The sequence below is a fragment of the Cupressus sempervirens genome, chromosome 4, assembly GCF_028749045.1.
Source record: "Cupressus sempervirens isolate cs-2001-9-10 chromosome 4, ASM2874904v1, whole genome shotgun sequence".
Lineage (NCBI taxonomy): Eukaryota > Viridiplantae > Streptophyta > Pinopsida > Cupressales > Cupressaceae > Cupressus > Cupressus sempervirens.
Window position 1 is genome coordinate 607,101,190 of NC_143121.1, and position 20,529 is coordinate 607,121,718.

General features: G+C 33.0%; 1 pseudogene; it reads right to left on the reverse strand.

Annotated features, from left to right (window-relative positions):
- Window positions 1–3,348: 3,348 nt before the first annotated feature.
- On the reverse strand, window positions 3,349–8,586 carry LOC149562695 (protein CTR9 homolog pseudogene; annotated as a pseudogene).
- Between the last annotated feature and the right edge of the window lie 11,943 nt (window positions 8,587–20,529).

Consider the following 20,529-nt stretch of genomic DNA (forward strand, 5'->3'; position numbering starts at 1 on the left):
TGTCTACTCAGGGAGGTTTCTCCAAAGTTGTGGAGATTCTACTCCAAACACAAAAATGTGATGTAGAAATTAGAAACAAGTACAATGAGACTGCTCTCTTCAAAGCTTGCAAAAGTGGTGATTTACCCATAGTAAAGCAGCTGCTGAAAGCACATTCGCCAAGTCTATACCAAATAACAGTGGATGGGTGAACATGTTATATGTTCCAATAATTAAAGGGAACTTGGGTTAGTTATTATTTTCCTCTTTACATGGTCAACAATAAAATCAAATCTAATGTGAGATTATTTTCTTTGTTCTAAACTTCTATGTATGTATTTATTTTATAGAAGGAATTAATACCACCATCTAATGATTTTGGGTGACTCCTTCACAAATTTGGTGAGTCTACTAATTGATAGGTTGGAGTCAGAAGATGCAAAAGATTTAATAAAAATAAAGTACCAACATGGTGATAGTGCCTTGCATGTAATTTCTCAGATACACTATGTGCATATAATGAGAAAACTAATACAGTTTGAGCACCAATTGTGTTATTTTGTTAATGACAATGAAGAAACATCGCTTTGTATGGTAGCAAAACTAGGGCATCTAGAAGTAGTAAAAGAGTTGATAAAGTGGAAGCCAGATGCTATCAAAATAGTAGATAGTTTTGGAATGAATGCGTTGCACTTAGTTGTTCAAGTTAGCCAAGTGCAAATTGTTGATTACTTCAATAAAAAGGTTTCTCTATTAGACTTGGTCAACAAGGGACTTGAAAACCTTCTAGAGGAAAAGCCCCTAAAAAGTGGAGAAAGCATAGATCATACTAGAAAAAGAGATCATTTTTTAAAGATATGTGAAGGAGATACACCCCTACATATTGTAGCCAAGAACAAAAAGTTACCAGTGAGTTTCCTTTCATTTGAGTCTTGTGCTTTTTCTTCTCATGCATCTTATGGTTTGTTTAAATAGACTAGTTAGGAATTAATGTCTAGTTTCTTAATTTCATATTGTGAAACTATGGAAAGAGATAAAAACATAAGTTGCCTTTCCAATTTACTAGTCCTTACCATTTGAGTGTGCCTCTACAACTTACAGCTAGTGAATAGGTAAAGTTTGTTTTCCAAAGTATTTATTGACTGTGCACACTCTGCATTGTTATGCCAAACATGAGCTTTATATTTGGTCTATCAAATGCTTAATCTCAAGGCAATGGCTGGAAAGTTGGGCACGCTAGAGATTAGAGGATTGATCGCACAAATTAAGGATAGCCTGAACAATATTGATAATGCCACTATGAGTATATAACTAGGCCTTTTATTTTAATATTTTTTCTTCAATCATAACCATGTTTGAATATCTTTGGCAACCTGAGTAGAACCCATCTAGACAACAAGATTCTGCTTCAAAAAGAGAGACTTATTTAGAGTTTGGTTGTGACTTAATAAAAGGGCTATGGCAGAATAGTGATCAAAAATATGTTTCCAAGGTATTTAGACAATGTCAAACCTATTGTTTATTATAAAACCACTTCTTATTGAGAATTAATAATGCAAATAGATAATTTCAAGAATAATTTTTTGAGCGCTCTTATTCCCAAAATCACCAAGGTAGTATTCCAAATCAAGGGTTTTTTTTCTTTTCTGGTTTCTTTTTCTTCTGTTTCTTGAAGATTTTGTGTGAAGTTCTCTATTTGTTTGTTCTAAAAGGGGCTTTTGTTTTTTCTTGTGTAGATGAACAAGGAATCAATTGTTGGAGATTCCATTAGCTATGTACAAGACTTGCAGAAGTAGGTGAAGGACATTAAAGCAAAGATTTGCAATAGACAATGAACTCTTTTTAGTTATCTTTCATTCTCATCCACTTAATGGGTATGTGAACAAAATCAAATTTCTTCAACTCGTGTCAATGTCTAAAGGCCTTCACACCACCAAATTCTCTCAAGGTTCAATCTCAACATCTTCCTTTTGCAAGAGCACAAATAAGATGCTATCTCAACATCCCCCACTTATTGTCAAGGAACAATGGGCATCTGTATTTTCAAATTCCCTTTAGGGTATATTTCAACCTTGTGTTTTTAGCAAGTACAAGAATAATCAAACTTCTTTGGCTTAGTGTGAGGAACTTATGGTCTCCAAGCCACTAAAGATCATAACCCATCCCTCTAATGGTTGCATGAATAACCAAAATTCTTTGAATTAGGTTCAATAAATGAAGGGTGTCCATACCACTAATTTTCTTAGAGGTATAATCTTGACCAGTGTAGAAATAATCAATTCTTTTTAGATGATCCCAAAATCATCTCTCTAACAAGTTCTTGAATAATTATACTAATACACAATCCTAGCCCCATTTCTTTAGCAATTAATGGATAATCAAATGTCTACCCCATCTCGACCTTTCCCTTTTATAAGTAAAAAAATAATCAAAACCCCTTACACCTAATATGAAGGACTGAGGGGTATTCATCCAATCAAAATATTAGTCTCTCTATGTATCAAAACCCATTTAGCAATTATTTGATATATGAATGTCTAACACATATTTTGATTGAAATTAGATCATGAGATGTATTTCTGCTTAGTTGATGCCATTAGATCAACTATGAAATGTCCCTTTCAAATTACATTTATACCTCCTTGGCTGGCGTAAACTTCATGGTGGCCCCATTTTATTAAAAGAGACTATTAAATTATAACAATGTAATTTTATAAATAGGGTACTTCAATTTTATTTAATTAAAAAAATAAAGTAAATACTTTAATATTTTAATTTTTTTCTGAAACCATCACCCGACACCTCCAATTGAAAATTGATGATGCACCTTTTCTCTTGGTGATGTGAAGAATAATAGGTCAACTCCTAGTCTCCTAAAAAATAGTTACTTATCTCCAATCTTTCAGAATGGCTCATACAGATAGCAAACCATGCTTCTTCATGTAACTGCTCTTCTTCCAAATGTAAACAATGTTGTTTATGTGTTTGGAGCTTGATGGTTAGTGAGAGACTGAATAGGATGTTTACAATGTTTATGCTTTCAGGGGATACAATGGTTAATGGAATGGTTAGGGGATACAGAGGAAGTTATAATGGATGCAATTTATGTATTCATTACAAATTGTATTCTCTCTAATTCACATGAAAAGGTTTGGATCAAGTTTAGCATACATAGAGTCACTAGTGCACTTCACCCTAAATCACGACCAAAAATTGCTACCAAGTTTTTTAAATGGCTTGGTTGGTTGCGTTATAAAGCAAATTTTTGTGTTTTTTAATAACATGCACGTGTTGGTCACAATTGCGACAAATTAATTGTGACACACACGGCAGCATAAAAAAAAAGGGGGCAAAAATATAATTCACATTTCATTTGGCGGAGCTGCGAGTCTGGTCTCCATCAACATTGGCGCGAGGGAAGTTGCGAGTTCGGTCTTCATCAACATTTGCACGAGGGAAGCAAAAAAGTCTGGTCTCCATCAAAAAGAGCACAAGGGCACGTCTGCTACAGATCATTGACAGGTGCGTTTGATTGTAGAACATTGTAATAAAACTTTTTTGTGACTTATTGCTATGATTGTAGACTTCCATTTGTGCTTTCCCTTTTGTTTTAGCTCTTGTTATTGCCACCTCCTTCATGCTCCGATCACATGGTATTTTAAAGTTTTTTTTGGGGGTTTTTTTTCCACTTTTTATGATATGTAGTGTATCATCTCATTAGATTCTTCACTCATACTATGCGACTTTCCACAAACTACCTATTTGGATTATGTTCATGATCTCAACTATTAGGGGAAACTTTGCACACTTTGTCTTCTCTCGACTGTGTAGGGTTCTAGAATTTTGAACACTTTTGATCTCCTTAGGGCTTCAAGAGCCTTATCTTTATCAGGTCTTCTTCCTTTGAAATGGATGTGGTCTGAATTGGCACTGAGTTTCTTATCAAACGCAATTGGCTACTTTGCATAATTCACACTAATAGAAACAACAACACCAGCTACTTGTTACTCTGCAAGGAAAAAGTGAGCATCTTTTGCACCCCTTTCACAACTTTCATGCAATCTTTTGTGTCTGTTACAAAGTGCACTCCACATTTAATGATTCGTCTTGATAGAAGTCCTCTCCTTGGAAAATAACAAGATTTTTCATTCTTGAATAGGGCTTGACTACTATTCTATTTATCCCAGGAATGCCATGTAAAACTCTCTGCCATATACTGACATATTCAGGCTGTATTGTGTTTTTTAATGGACACTTTTAATGGATTTCTACCAAGACACTACTTTAAGAATATGCTCTCTTTTGTCAAGATTACTTTCTAGGACAGTTACTAAACTTTTTATGTCAATACTTCAGTTAGAAATATGCTTTCTTATTCAGCAACACAAAATCTGCCTTGTCTTCATAATTTTGTAAAGTTCTATGATGCTCATCTTGCAAAATCAACCGTGACATTTTTTAAAATTCATTGAAACATAGTGCATATTCCTTGTTTCTTGTATCATATTTCATTGTTCCACAAAGTTTTTCTCATGATCAAATCATACAATTACATAGCCTGATAGTTCCTTAAATCAAATTAGCATACATACAGAAAAAATGCACAGAGATGGCAGGTTGTGAAACCAATCATATAGGGCTGCAGCGTGGGTGGCCTTTATTAATCCTTGAAACTTGCCATGTGTATGAGGGCTTGGCACTATTGACAGTTGGCTAAACACACAAAGTGCATTCTTTAATTCAGACACTGCTTGACGAACCTCATCAGTAGTACGTTTTTTCTTTTGAAGTGTTGAAGTTGAAAACTTCTGCATGGCAACACCAACATCAAAGCATAACATGTAATTTGAGGGTGCTAAATGTACTACTCTTAATAATTTTCTTTTACAATCTTTCCACTATTCTGCTTCATAATGTGATCGAGGTAAATATAATAAAATTTGGGTGTTAGTGCCAAAATAGAATTTCCTCAAACAATTTTGATACATTTTCACTACAAGCCCAAACTGTCCTTGTGCAAAGTAAACATGTGCTAGATTTACCCACACATTAGGCATCTGAACAAAGATGTTTCCTGCTACAGCTTCTTGAACCTGTGTGAAAGTTTCCTTTGCAATATCAAAATGACCCCTTTTGGCTAGCACAATGCTTGCCCCATTTGCAGCATAGACATTTCCAAGTCTCTGAGTCAACACTTTACAATACAGTTCCCTAGCCTTATCAAGATGTATTCCCTCCGCATCTGGATCCTTCTTCTTATTGCGTGAAGCTGCAAAATAATTCCAGTTTCCAAGAGAAATGTCAGCATAAGAATCCTTACCATCTGCTACATTTTATATTGTTTTAATTGTTTCTTTTGCTTTAAGCCAGTCATCTATTTTCAGTTCGAGGTTGCCAAGCATGGTAATCACATTTATTAAGGTTTTATCCACCTTAAGTGCCTCCCCAATCAATTCTAGGCTTAGTTGGATCTCATTTCAAGCCTGGGCCATGGCTGCAAGTCGTAGATATGCATCCACATAATCAGGAAACTTGAACAATATTAGCCTATACAAAAGATTTGCTTTTTCAGTGTCATGTAGCTGTTCAAATAGCCTGGCAAGATTAAATAGTATGGTATATGAAATATTTTACATATTCAACAATGGATGATCTATATTCCAAGAGATCTTTTGTAGTCAAAATAGAAGTTTGAAAATTGTTGAAAATCTAGTATAAGTTTACGTTGAAAATGGTTCTAATCTTTTAAATTAAATTCACCAAATAAAGTTATTTGACAAGATGTTTTGTAGTCAATATAGAAGTTTGAAACATAGAAAATGTTATTTCTTTTTTATTTGTTTCACAGAAATATTTTGAAGTCAACAAAAGGAAAATCAAGTGATGAAATTTTGCTCCTCTTATGTTCAATGATATAGTTCTATTATCTTTTATTTTTATTTATTTTTATTGAATATATATCTTAAAATTATTTTAAATAAATCTTAGGTTTAAATTTATTCAATATTTGATTTATTTTTCAAAAATAAGAAATTGTAACCCACTTGAAGATTTTTGTGACATATGACTTCTAAATGATCCATGAGAATTTAACTTATATCTTGAAAATATTCCAGATTGATTTGATTTACATTATTACATATATACATATATGTTTCTAGAGATATTTAGTTTATTTAAATATGTTGTTGCTTCTGATCTATCTACTGTATAGGTAAAATACTAAAGGTTCAACACACAAAGAGTCTTTTTGATGAAATGATGTATTCACCAAATAAGAAGTATTACGAATGTAGGATGGAATGAATTATTTATTATATCATCCCCAAAATACCTCAATAGGAGACAAGAGGTAGTTGAATCATGAGCTTTCCATTGAGTTCGAAGATATTTTTAGAAAATATATATATATATATATTTGGAGAATGGTTAACACTATAAAAGACAAGTTATCTAAATAGATTATTGAATTTTTTGTTAGAAAATATCAACTAGGATAAGATTATAAATCAAGGATAAAAACATGATTTGGTATCCTATTTCCAAGATAAAATAGGCTACAAAGAAAGAAAAGTGGTTCACTCATAATATTCTAAAATGCTAATTTGGGTATAAATTGTGTCTTGTTGTCTTTATGGGCTTCATTTGGCTGGTCATTAGCTAAAAACCTAGGAATATATAAAGATCAATTAAATAGGGATAAGCATTTATAGTTTTTGTATGAACACATTTAGACTATTTTAAATTAAATACATTGATTTTCCTTTGCATTGAGTTGATATAATAATTTTGTTTTCTTCAAATCCATATAGTAGATTAAATAAAATGTCTCATTATTTCTATATTCACCACTACTTATAGGTGAAAAAAGAACATTCAAGCATTCAAGGACTATTGTGATATTTTTTATGCAAGCTCACAATGTCCAATAGACTTTCAAAAAACTAGAATGCTTCATCCCATGTATGAAATTTTTCATTTATAAAATAGTTATTCTGTAGTATATGAAATATTTTATATATTCAACAATGAACGAACTATCATTCTCTTGTAACATTTAGCAAATAGTTTGAATACTTGACTTTCTATAATATTTTGTTACTTGTATGCACATTTTTGGGGAGCCAAATGACAAAGATGAGCTTGAAACATTTGAATACATTCCTTTTCATATGAGTGATTATGAACATATGTCAAGATAGATTGAAATATACATATATATTTTTATCGCACACTTATGTAGTGCACACATTTAGATATGTGTAGTTACTTTTAAACATGTTAATCTAGTGTAACTTATAAAATGTCTAATATAAGTCTAGGTTGAAAAAGGTTATAATTTTTTAATGGAATTTGTCAAATAAAGTTATTTCAGCAGATGGTTTTTAGTCAACATAGAAGTTTGAAACATAAAAAATGTTAGTTATTATTTTATTTGCTTCATAGAAAGATCATGAAGTCAACAAAAGGAAAATTAGGTGATAAAATTTTGTTCTTGCGTAGGGCCACAATAATGGTTCCCACTTTCCATAATGAAGAAATCAGATGGAAAGTGGGGAAGCTAAATTTTAGGGGCTTCAAATGAAGCCAAATCTTTGAATGAAGGTCCCAAGGGGCTTCACTCGAAGCCTCCATGCCGATATTGGTGTGGGGACTTTGAATCAATCTTAGGGCTTCATTCGAATCTGACATGCAAACCTCATTCATACTCTTAATAACTGATCGGAAAAGCTTTTAAATCCAACATTTTTTCTTGTTTGTCCCATGGTTTCATGTATGAGTTGGTGGACTAGGGCGCTAAGAGGGAAGTCAGTAACATCATACCTTGCATCAGCATCTCTGTCCATGATGCAGGAGCACCTATTCATTGGATTTCTCATGGATAAATTCATATTTTAAATTATATTTAAATAGTATTTAAAAAGAAACTCAATTTAAATAGTGTTGTCACTTTATCCCACGGCAACTCAAGTGAAACACCTTCTTCTTCTAGTCGATGGAAGAATTTTGTGTCCTTTAAACACACAAGAAAAACTTCAGAATTGATACTGGGGATTTTATTGATGAATTTAACCCAAATTCCATTTCCTAATGCCTCCATGAAAGTTTTCTGAACCAACTCTAGTTCATCATGCTCAAAATGAAGAACCCCAATGTTGTTTAACAATTCAATGGGTACATCTTCTCTGCTCTTTTTTAGAAGAGACTTTGTTGTGTTAAGAGAATCTAAGGCTACACTAGGGTCTAATGATATCAATAACTCACCCATCTTAATAAAGGAATGAGCATCACGTGGATCTATGCGAGTTGCCTTTCTTAGAATTTCCAAAGCCTTCTCTCGCTACCCTTGTTGAGCATATATATTGCCTACAGCTTTCAAGCTCTCACAATTCTCAGGGTGAACCTCTAGAACCTTTTCAAAATTTGATAGAGAACTCTTAAGATCTCCCAATGTCATTTAACCTATCCCAACCCAAAGTATGTCAACACAAAATCTTGTGACTTCTGGCTTTCCTTGACAAATGCCATGTAGTAGCGGCCAGCAATTTCATAATCACCTTTGCTATGATAAGATTGTGCAAGATTATAATATGAATGAGATTTCATGAGAGGATGGTCTGTCGAAACAAGAGCTATCTCAGTCAACTATTCATTTGGATCTCCACATTGCTAATCACTTGGGTCAATGCTTTTCTCTTTCTTCACAAAATAGGTTTGGTCCCAGAGTTTAGCAAGTCAAGAAAGTGAACCATTTAGGTTAGTGTCTCCCCTCCCAAATGATTTCCTCAAAATCAATATAGATGGGTTTTCAAGGAGTAATCCACATCCAATAGGAATGGGTGGTACTAGTAGTGGAACTTTAAGCCTTGTTTAAGTTTTTCTTTTCTACTTCCTTAAGTACTCATTCTAAAAATTAGATGGAAGCTTGGGCTATTCTCTATACTCTTGAGAAAGTCTATGTATCGGTCTGGAAAATGATTTTTGCAAGATGGACTATGATTCTTGTCACCCTTCTGAATAGTGGAAATTTTCTAGATTGCTTTTGGAGGCTAGCCCTGGTGGCTATGCTGATGTACAATTTAATATGTTTGAGAATGAATATGAACCTTTTTGTTAATATGATTCTAGATGTTAAGTAGTTAGCTATAGATGCACCCTTATGTGTGATCTTTTTTCTTAAATCAATATAAAAAGGTGTGGCCCCTCAAGCCACAATTTATGTGGAAATGAAAAATGTAAAATAAACATAGATATGAGATAAGAAAAATAATAAACAATGGAATAATAACAAAAGCAATAGCCATTTCTAAATTCTACCCTTCTCATACTTTGTCACTTGCATAAGCTCAAAAGAAGAGATGCTATAAGCCCTAGAAAAGACATAGCTGTTGAACCTAGGAATTCTCATAAAACTTTTCAATGTGGAAATCATTTCTCATCATGCATCTGAAAAATAAGTCTCGCTGTACATTTTTCTTAAAATCACAGTCAATGAATTTAAGGCTATAAGAACAAACATGCCTACCAAATATGACACTTTGGGTTTCAATGTCGAAACTAAAAAGCATCAACCTACATTGGACAAAACAATTTAAACAAATTGAAATGGAGTACCCAAATCGGGAATTGCTAAATGTCCTAATTAACCAGTTTTTACGCTCTGTAGTAATGACCTAGTATTTATACCAATTATGCTAATTTTTGTGGAATATGTATCATAAATTTTTCCTCAAATCCTTAGCCTACCCTATGGGCTCAGAACCTGTCCAGTTTGCAAGTACTAACTAGAATTCAAAACTGATATCTTGATGTATTTGATACATCATTGTCAATTGTCTAATTTCTCTTTATTATTGTTTCTTGAAGGATTGATGGGTGGATGCTTAACCAATTGATGTCTTAATTATAAATATTTAAATAATTGGATGCTAGAATGGTTGATACTCGAATAGTTGATATTTGCCTGTATAAGTGACTAATTGTTTGCTTGCTAGTCTGATTGTTTGGTTATTTTGATATTTGATTCTCAATTGATGATAGATGGACAATTGAATGGTTTACTTTGATGGATTCAAGATTGATGATTTAACAAATGTTGATAGTGATGATTGAATGAATACTGATTTGATATATTGGTGTGTAATGATTTCATAAATTGATTCTTGAATGGATTTCTGATTTTGTATCTAGTTGAATGAAAGGACATTTGATGGTGAATTTCTATTGATCTTCCCTTTATATTTTATTTATAAAGGAATTGCCACCCTTCAAAAGGAATTGAGTCACCACCCTTCATTGCTGCCTCACGGAATAATAATTTATTTCCAAATGATTGTTTGCTTCCTTCATGTTCTCTTCTCATAGAATGGTCTCTCCTTTATATCTTAATCCTTCAATACTCATAACTCTTTATTGCATTCATTTTTATCATTCACTAAACTTAATTAAATTATAATTATATTACATGTTATTTTAATTTTTTATATTTTTACTTTTTATTTTTATTATTGAATGTCATGTCAAAAAGGGGACATTATAGTGAGATGCATTACAATATAGCAAAATAACAAGAACATTATTGAAACAAACTGATACAACATTCAAATTATAAAATCAGACTACTGCAACAACACAAATTAACCTAACAAAAAGCATAGAATACCATTCCCACAATGATTGAACATTTACCCACTGAACTACACCTCTTCTAAATAATGTAAGATGTTGATAACATGTTGATACTGCCATCACACATGTCAAATTAGACTGATACACACTAAAAGCCACCCCAATCAATTGTAGCTAACATCTGGATGCACACTTATAATTGATGTCAATCAAAATACTAAAGGTCTGGAATAGGGCATAGTGGCTGCTGATACAGTAGGTACAAACTCGTAGAAAGCTCACTAGATTCGCCAAAGTCTAAATAACTAAGACTTAGCATCAAAGGTTCTCCCTAGGCACATCGAAACCACCAAATATTGGCCCCAAAATAGGAGCCCTTCATCTTCAAACTCTCACATACTTGCTCCAATTGGTATAGCACCCCATAAAGGTCATCTATTCACTTTCAACTTGGATAGCCTACAATATGGTCTTTGTATACAATTCATTTTTTGTCTTTTCATTATATGGTTTGAACAAGTGTGGAAAAAAATTAGATTTTTATTATGAATTTTTTGTTCACCAATATATGTTAAACTAATTAGCAAGGTCACTTTCCTAATACTTTATGAACTAGATGCTATTTGCAAGGTCAGTTTCCTAATACTCGCTATAGTGCTTGCTACTCAATTGAGATAGACATGGCTCATTAGTTTGTTTGTATTCTCTTTGGATTTTGTTAAAGAAGATAGCTGAATGCTATATGATGAACTAAAAGTTCTGTGGTGTCAACAGGCTTGTGCATCTCTTGAGCAAAATTACTAGCCCTAGTGATATTTTTTGTTGTTCAAAAGCGGCACCATACTAGACTATTTGCAAAAAACCATGCAGATAGGCATTCTATAGATAGACTTGGGAACATCTTGCCAAGTCTTCAGTACATAATAAAGCAACTAAATTTCTTAAATTTTTTTTTTGATAGTTAATTTTTTAAAATATTGCCCATCAAAAATTACTTATTACATCTCATCTTTTTTCTGTACAGGAGCTTGCAGTTCTGAAGAATCTGATAGTGAAGAATTTGAAGAAGATATTGTAGCAAAGGTATATTTGGTGTTCTTTTTTAAGTGAAAATGTGATTGGAAATTTTGTATATTGTCATATTTCACTTGCAGAAAGGTCAAATTGTAAATAGAGGTGAAGTTTGATGGATTTAAGTTTCTTCTTCATTATTTATAATGCTCTCAATTCCTCCTTTGTAGCTATAAAAATACTTGTTTATTTTCACCTTTCCAGATACCCTTTACTAGGTTCTTCAAGATTCCAAAATATCTTGGGCTGACCCCACTCCAGCATGTCCTAAATCCTACTTGGTTCAGAGACCTAACTCCTTTTTATATGTGTCTTCCTCTTACGACTCCATCTACAGGTTGCAAACAAATCATCCTTCTTCCACCAACAAGTCATTTCGTTCAAGAAAGACCATGTCTAACAATATCAACGCACAAAAAAATAGGGAGACAATTGCTAGACTATGGTCTAACTTAAAAAGAAAAGGTGATGGAAAATGTTATTGTCCTTGCAAAATGTGTAAGGGCTTAAAGACTCGAAGATATCTAATCACAACAGTTGAGCAACATTGTAGCCAACATGGGCACATTGAAGGGGGAAATGAGTATCGCCCATTGGTATGTATTTTAATAGTTTATAAATTACATAAGACATGATTTGATGATGACATCATGGTCATGGTTAATATAAGGTCATCATTTTCATATAGTTCAACATCACTGAGTTTCATGTTATGGACCATGACAATTTAGAGAATGCAGATTTCCAAACGAGGGGACATGGAGGTGTGAATATTGAAGTAGAAGGTAATGATACCATGGAAGAAGATCAGGATGATGAATATCACAATGATCAAAATGATCACGATGATCAAGATGATAATGATGATGATGATGATGGTGATGATGATGTAGAGTTTGATGTACCTTTACTTGAGAAGGCAGACCAGTCCCTATATGAAGGCTCCAAAACAAGTCTTCTTGCCACTGTATTGCTATTGGTGAACTTGAAGGTTATGAATGGTTTATCCAATGTAGCAATGAGACATATGTTAAGTTATGCCATCTTCTTTCATTATTTTACTCATAGTTCCCTTACAATTAACATTGGGTTCGTGTAGCAATTAATATTCTTTAAATTAAGAAATTATATTTTTGGTCATAGGTTGATAGGTGAGTGTTTGTTACCACCATCAAACATTCTACCTCGCTCGTACTGAGAATTATCTGCCATCATGAAAGATATTGGAATGGAGTATCAAACAATAGATGCATGTTCGAACGATCATATTATATATCATAAACAACATGAATTTGCAACACAATGCCCTACTTGTCATATCAGTAGATATCAATCAGATCGATTAACAAAAAAGGTGCCTCGCAAGGTTCTTCGGCATATTCCCGTTATTCCACGTCTGCAATGATTATTCAAGTGCAATAGCTTGGCACAATTTATGGATTACCATGGATGTAATAGAAGTCAGGATGACATTATGTGAATTCTTGCAGATGGTTCGGCATTTAAGGAAATAGAGGGAAAATGGCCACACTTTAAAGAAGAACCTCATAATCTCAAGCTTTCATTGGCAGAAAACGGTCTCAATCCTTATGGAGAGATGAGATCTACTTACTTAGTGTGGCCTATTTTTGTTATCAACAATAACATACCTCCTTGGTTGTCCATAAAGAGAGAGCACATAATGCTAACACTGATTGTTCCAGGTATTTTTTGATTTAGTGGTCATCTAAATTAATTTATTATTACTAATCCATCAAATGGTCAAAATAATTATGTAATGTTCTTGTTCATTCAACTAGGTAAGTACCAAGTCAAAGATATCAACGTATATATTGAACCCCTTATCGACGAGTTGGTGGTGTTATGGAATGGGGTTACTATGTATGACATTTGTAGACCAATAGGACAAAGACAATTTCAATTTCATGCAATGCTTGTATGGACAATACATGATGCCCCTAGGCTAACACATTTTTGTGGTATGTTCTCTTCTTGACACCTCTTTTTTGGTATGTCAAAGTCAACACATTTAATCCAATTATACATGATCTTGTAGGTCTTCAAACAAAGGGTAAATTTGCATGTCCAGTTTGTGGTCCAAAGACGAAATCTCGTCATTCAAAAAGTTTAAGAAAGCAGGTGTTTGATGAGAATAGACACTTTCTGCAGAGAAATCATAAGTACCAAATTACCAAAAAACATCTTTTCAATGGTCTAGAAGAGACTACGTCAAAGCCACAGAGAATGACACCTTGCCTATGGAAGTTGGTATACAATAAAATAAATCATCGAGGTAATGTCATTCCATTTGATGCTTTTTGTTTCAAATTTATATTTCGATATTGTGTTTTGTTTACTGATGATGTGATTGATGGTTGTGAAGGTCATCAAGACATCAATGTCCAACTTCCAAAAGGACTAAAAATTTATCCTACGCAATTTACTAGGTTGTTGTACTACAAGAAACTCCCAATTGTGCATTTGTTTGATCCTATGCATATTGGAAAGAATGTAGCAGAGACATTATGGAAAACCTTGGATGGAAGGCGTGACAAAGATCAAATTGTCAAAACTTGTAGTGACATTGAAGAATCCAACCATGCAATGAAAAATGGTATTCGACCAAATAACAATGGAGATCGGATTGATACAAGTTCCCTTAGTTGGTTATTGTCAGAGCAGCAGAGAAATGCTATAAAAGAATTCATAAAAAAAATACGATTTCCCATAGGATTTGCTGCGAACATAAACAATGTCATATCAAATAAAAGTGAATTTGGGCTAGGGTTGAAAACACATGATTGGCATACATTTATTAAGTTAATTCATGTTATTTTGTATTCACCATATATTTATATACTGCATGTAGTTTCAATTGCATTCTTTTATAAAATATTGACAAGATCATTTTACAAATATTGCAATACGTTCTACCTCTATCTCTCCCACACCACTTTGCCAATAATGTCATACATGTTATATATGATCTTGGAAAATACATGAGGTGGTTGTCATCTAAAGAAATCAATAAAGAAGATATAAAATATTGGAAGAGAAAAATTCCTCTTCTGATGTGTGGAATGCAAAAGTGTCTACCTCCAAGTTTTTTCAATGCACAAGAACACTACCTCATACATCAAGTTGAGGAGATTGAATTGTGTAGACCTGTACCAACCAGGTCAATGTGGATGAGAGACACTTGAAATTTTTGAAAGGCTTCGTTCGACAAAGAGCACATGTCGAGGGTTCTATGGTGGAGGGATATATAGTATACAAGACCATGGTGTACATTATTGAATATCTTCCCAAGTTTGCAAAAAACATCCATGTAGATCGTATTTGGGATCCCAACTCAATTAAAAAATTTGAAGGGGAGTACTTGATGGGCAAAGGTAGATTGAGGAAAGTGAGAGGTAAATCTAAGATGATATTTTAGTTAATTAATTCATATAAATCTTCAATATAAGTTATTTTTAATTGGTGTATTTTTTTGAAATAGGCAGTCGAGAGTGGGATGCAATACATTTGTATATTGCAACCAATCTTGGTTCGATGATGGAATGGATTGAACGATGTCAAAAAAATGGTTGCTCATTAACATGGGAAGGTGTTGCTTCATTGGTTACAAAAGCTCATCATAATGGAGATTCCAATGTTATGCCGATGGTAGTTGATCTAGTAAAGGGTTTAAGAGGTGGAGAGGTACGTAGAAATTTATTAATGATCATATCTCGATGTATGTTTCGTATCAACTCACGATGCAAATAATTTACACACACTTCAAAAATTGTAGTTCAAGCACCACAAAGCTATGTACTATCATGGCCACAAATTTTGCATAAAAAAGTTGGATGACACAAAGAAAACTTGTGATTCTGGGATAACTGTAGTTTTCGAGGTCACCAATATATCATCTAGAAATGACATAAATCCTCAACAATCTCAAAATCAATACTATGGAATCTTGGATGATATAATTGAGTGTAAATTTAACACCTTCAAAGTAGTTCTATTTGTCATCAAATGGTATAGGTTATGACTAAATCAAAATGATCTAGATAGAATAGTTATTCAACATGACAATGGATTTACAATGATCAATACAAGGTCATTTGAGCTAGTTGGAGATGAGCCCTATGTTCTTCCAAGCCAATATGAGCAAGTGTTTTACTCAGAGGTTCCAAATAAACAGGGTTGGTCATTTGTTGTTAGACATGATCCAAGAGGAAGGCCGATAAAGTATAATGTTATGGAAGAAGAAGATATTGAAGATGATGAAGAAGCAGATGATGGTGATGACGATGATGGTGATGGTGATGATGATGATGATGATGATGGTGATGATGATGATGATGATGGCGATCGTGATGATGGCGGTGATGATGGTGATGATGGCGATGATGATGGCGATGATGGCGATGATGATGGTGATGATGATGGTGATGATGGCGATGATGATGATGATGATGATGATGATGATGATGAAGATAATCAATGACTACAAACGTCATCACCCCTTCTATTGATGATCTTGCATTCCATATATTAAGGTAAATTTGTTCATGTTTACGATGTTGCATATTGTTCATGTTTTCTTCTAAGTTATTTGTAGCATACACATATTATGTAATTTTTAGCTAACTTAAGATAAATGATTAACATATGCAGGAAATTTGATTACATATATATTGTGTTCATTTCTAATGATTACAACATATGTTATTTATAGTTACCAATGTTTATGTTGTGTCTCGTTATGACCCTTTTTGCAAATAGTCAATTGACTACAGGTACATCATCACCCCTTCTGTTGACGATCTTGCATTCCATATATAAGGGAAATTTGTTCATGTTTGCGATGTTTCCTATTGTTCATGTTGTCTTCTAAGTTATTTGTAGCAAACATGTATCATGTAATTTTTAGCTAACTTAAAGTAAATGATTAACATATTCAGGAAATTTGATTACATATTTATTGTGTTCATTTCTAATGATTACAACATATGTTATTTATAATTAGCAATGTTTATATTGTGACCCTTTTTGCAAACAGTCAATTGACTACAGGAAATTTGACCCATTTGGTGTGGATTGTGCATAGTGACATGGATCAGTAGGTATAAGTCAATAAATAGACATAATTTTCTTATATTCTTCTTGTTTATCATTGAGCACATATGTTATAAATAGACATATTATATAATCATATAATGTATATATAGACAAAGAAGGTCCGTATAGAAATATAATTGTATAATCACTTTCAACTTACTAAATTTTATATTTGTCACTTTCACTTTCCATTTGATGGATTTCAGGACCCACCAAATAGGTACTTGTCGGATCTATCTACATCGAATGAGGGAAATGAGGAATTGGTGGATGAAAGCTCTACATGTAGTACAGCTTAAATAGGGAGATCAACTAGAGGTCAAAAGAATAGAAAAAAATTTGATAAATGCATGCAATTTTTCCTTGCTAATGGGGGGTCATGTTCTTATGATGATGAGACCAAAGGTGACATCAAGGTGCCCTTTCAGTACTCACACATTGAGAAAGAATGGGTACCCAATGAGCTACCTCCAATTAACACAAATTTTTGTGTTGATGAGAGGATATAATGCATTGCTCCATCCTCGTTACATGGTTTGGGCCTATTTTCCATGGATGGGATAAAGGTAGGTTACAACAAAGTTGTCAAATTGTTCAAGTATGTCGGTCCATGCTACAATTACAATGATTGGATGTGGATTGTTTGGTATAAAAAAAGTATGCGTAGGCATGGGGTATCAGCTAATTATATACAACAGAAAAAAAATGATCAAAGTAAAAGATTTGCTATGTACATTGATGGGAGACCAAAAGCAATAGGTAATATTGTAGGTTTTATAAATAGTACGCGACCTTCTTCAACTAGTAAGCAACCCAATTGCATATTTGAGGCGCATGAGGGGAATGACATTTTTGTTTGTGCAATAAAATCAATAAGTGTAGGGGAAGAATTACTAATCGATTACCATTTAAATCGCATAGATACAAAAAAATTTACTGTTATGAAGGCTATAAGTACTCTTTACCATTTTGTTAATAAGTTTTTTTTTTGTTGTCTATTGCTTTCAGTTAGCTGATTTTTTTATGTTTAATCTTTGTGATAGGACGATATGGATCCGACAAATGATAGAGGTCACCAGGATGCTACTCTCACCCCTTCTTCGGCGAGGGTAAACCTTTTTGAAATTGTACAAATTAGATAGTTGAAAAATGTTATATTATTATGTTATTTTATTTATGATGTAAGTACTATTTACCATTTTGTTAATAAGCTTTTTTTTGCTGTCTATTTCTTTCAGTTAGCTGAATTTTTATGTTTAATCTTTGTGATAGGATGATATGGATCTGATAGATGATAGAGGTCACCAGGATGCTACTCCCACCCCTTCTTTAGCGAGGGTAAACCTTTTTGAAATTGAACAAATTAGATAGTTGAAAAATGTTGTATTATTACGTTATTTTATTTACGGTTTTTTAGTTTTTATGATAGTTTTACTGATATTTCTCTCACAATTTGATGTTTAGGATAAGGGTAAAGCAGTATTAGTAAGTGTCGAGCCACTAGCTACGCCTTCTAATGAGGATATTGCTAAAACTCCCGATTTCATAAAAATGTTCAAGAAAAAATTTTTAAAAATTAATTTAGAAGTAATGAAAATTTTGGATGAGGCAAATATGGAATCCGAGGAGATGATGAAGAGGCTATCAGATTTGAAAGTGCAAGCTCGTCGTTATGAAGTAAGCTCCAATGAATATTTAGTTATAAGAAAAGTTTAATAAAGATTTGTATTTTATAATCTTTTATGTTGTGAAGTAAAATATGTAATATTGGCAAAAATACTTTATTGATGCAATTTTTTTAAAGAGTTGTAAGAAACTTTAACTACTAAATTCTTGTTATATAGGAATTTTTGGCAACTGATCCACAACTTGGTCAAGGACAACGCGGTGAGGCCGATAGTAGAAGAGCTCCAACTGCCATTGGTAAAATAATCTTTTAGTTGACAAGTTAGAAGGAATTTTTTATTTCAAACATTCAAAACTTCTTAACTCTTACTTTTATTATTTTAGAATGTCTTTTCTAACAATGTATTGTTCAAGTCACCCAGTGTAGGAGACTCCTAAGAGGTTGAAGGACACCCATACGAGATTGTCGACTACAATGTCGACAACAAGGGGACGTCTAGCTAGTAAATCCTCGTTTTGCTATATTTGGTTTTGTGTTAATTATGAGTTGATAATATGTACTTTAATCTTGGGTGCATCACATAGTGTATTATTTTTTTTGTGGTAGGAGATGCATTGTCTGGTACTCCGCCAAATGCAGATCATAGTGCATGTATTGGTGATAATTCACCGTCATTTCTTGGAGCTACCCGTATTTCTAACATGGGAGCTATGTAGACATCATTGTTGATTGAAGATGATGAATCAATGCCTTTGAAATGTCCTAAGATTCCAGGTACTTTAAATAATATTGTTTTATATTGTAATAAGGATTTTCTTGCAAGACGTAAACATGATAGGAAGTGGTTTGGTAGGATCATCTAAATTATCAATGACCTTTTGTCTATACCAGTAATTCTCTAGTTTAGTAATTCTATACATTGCAATTTCATGCTTTTAGTAGAAGATACTAACCAATTTTTGTATAGAGAACCAAAAGTGGGAGTCTTCTTTCATATTCAATGTTTAGTTTTCAATGATTTCCCACATCATTGCTATTGCCTGTTAGAGTTTTAGAGTGCTCACTTTCAGCTTTACTATCTATTTTAGCAATATTTGTTTTCCATAATATCTCAGGTATGATCAGTGACAACATCAATTAAGAATGACAAAAAATGAAGGTCATGGCAAGTTATATGTATTATGCACTATATTTTTTTTTCAAGGTATACTAATTAATATAGTCACAGTACATTTTTTAGTTTCAAAACATCAACAATAGAACCTTGGTAGAGTTTGACTGGTTTTAGACATTTTAAATTTTTTTCCAAACTTCTTTTTTGGTCAATTTTGGTCAAGTTGATCCTCCAACCCTAAAATAGATCACTAAAAAGATGAAATGTATCTCATTTTATGTATTTGTTATTCACTATAAAAAGTATTCTTTGCATGATTCATTTTAATGGTTCTTACTATTAATTATCCCATGACATTTTTTGCAGGAAATGATACATTTTATAGGAGGCTTTATGACCTCACACTGTGAAGATTCAAGCCCACCATACGTAAAAGGTGGAACATCATAACTGAACTAATTTTATCCCATTGTTTTTTTTCATATCATTAATTGGTGCAACATTTTTCCTTTCATTCGGGTCTTTTCTTATACTAGCTATATCTAACAATTTTGTGTTTTTTCTTAAAAGGTGGAACTACCAAGATCAAAAATTAAAAGATGAGCTCATCAAAGATATAGAGCATGAGTTTGGTAGTAATATTTTTTATCATAAGAAATTTTTACAAAAAGCTTCCAGACATCTTAAGGTTGCGAGGGACACATATAGAAAGAGCCTCGTCCTAAACCCGAAGTATGAGCGTCCTCCCTTTGTTTCAGTGAGCAACTGGAATGAGTTCATTCTGGATGCAAAGGAGAAAAGGGAACGTCCAAAAGAAAGTACACCAGTAAATCCAAAAGAAAGTACACCAGCAAATCCAAAAAGGTATGCAATAGTATTAACTACTAGTACATTAATGAGCAAATTTAGGGTTCAACTTCAGTATAAACAATTTCAACTAGCTCAATTTAATCTATCTATTGATGAAAGGTATGTAATACATATGCTGACACAATTT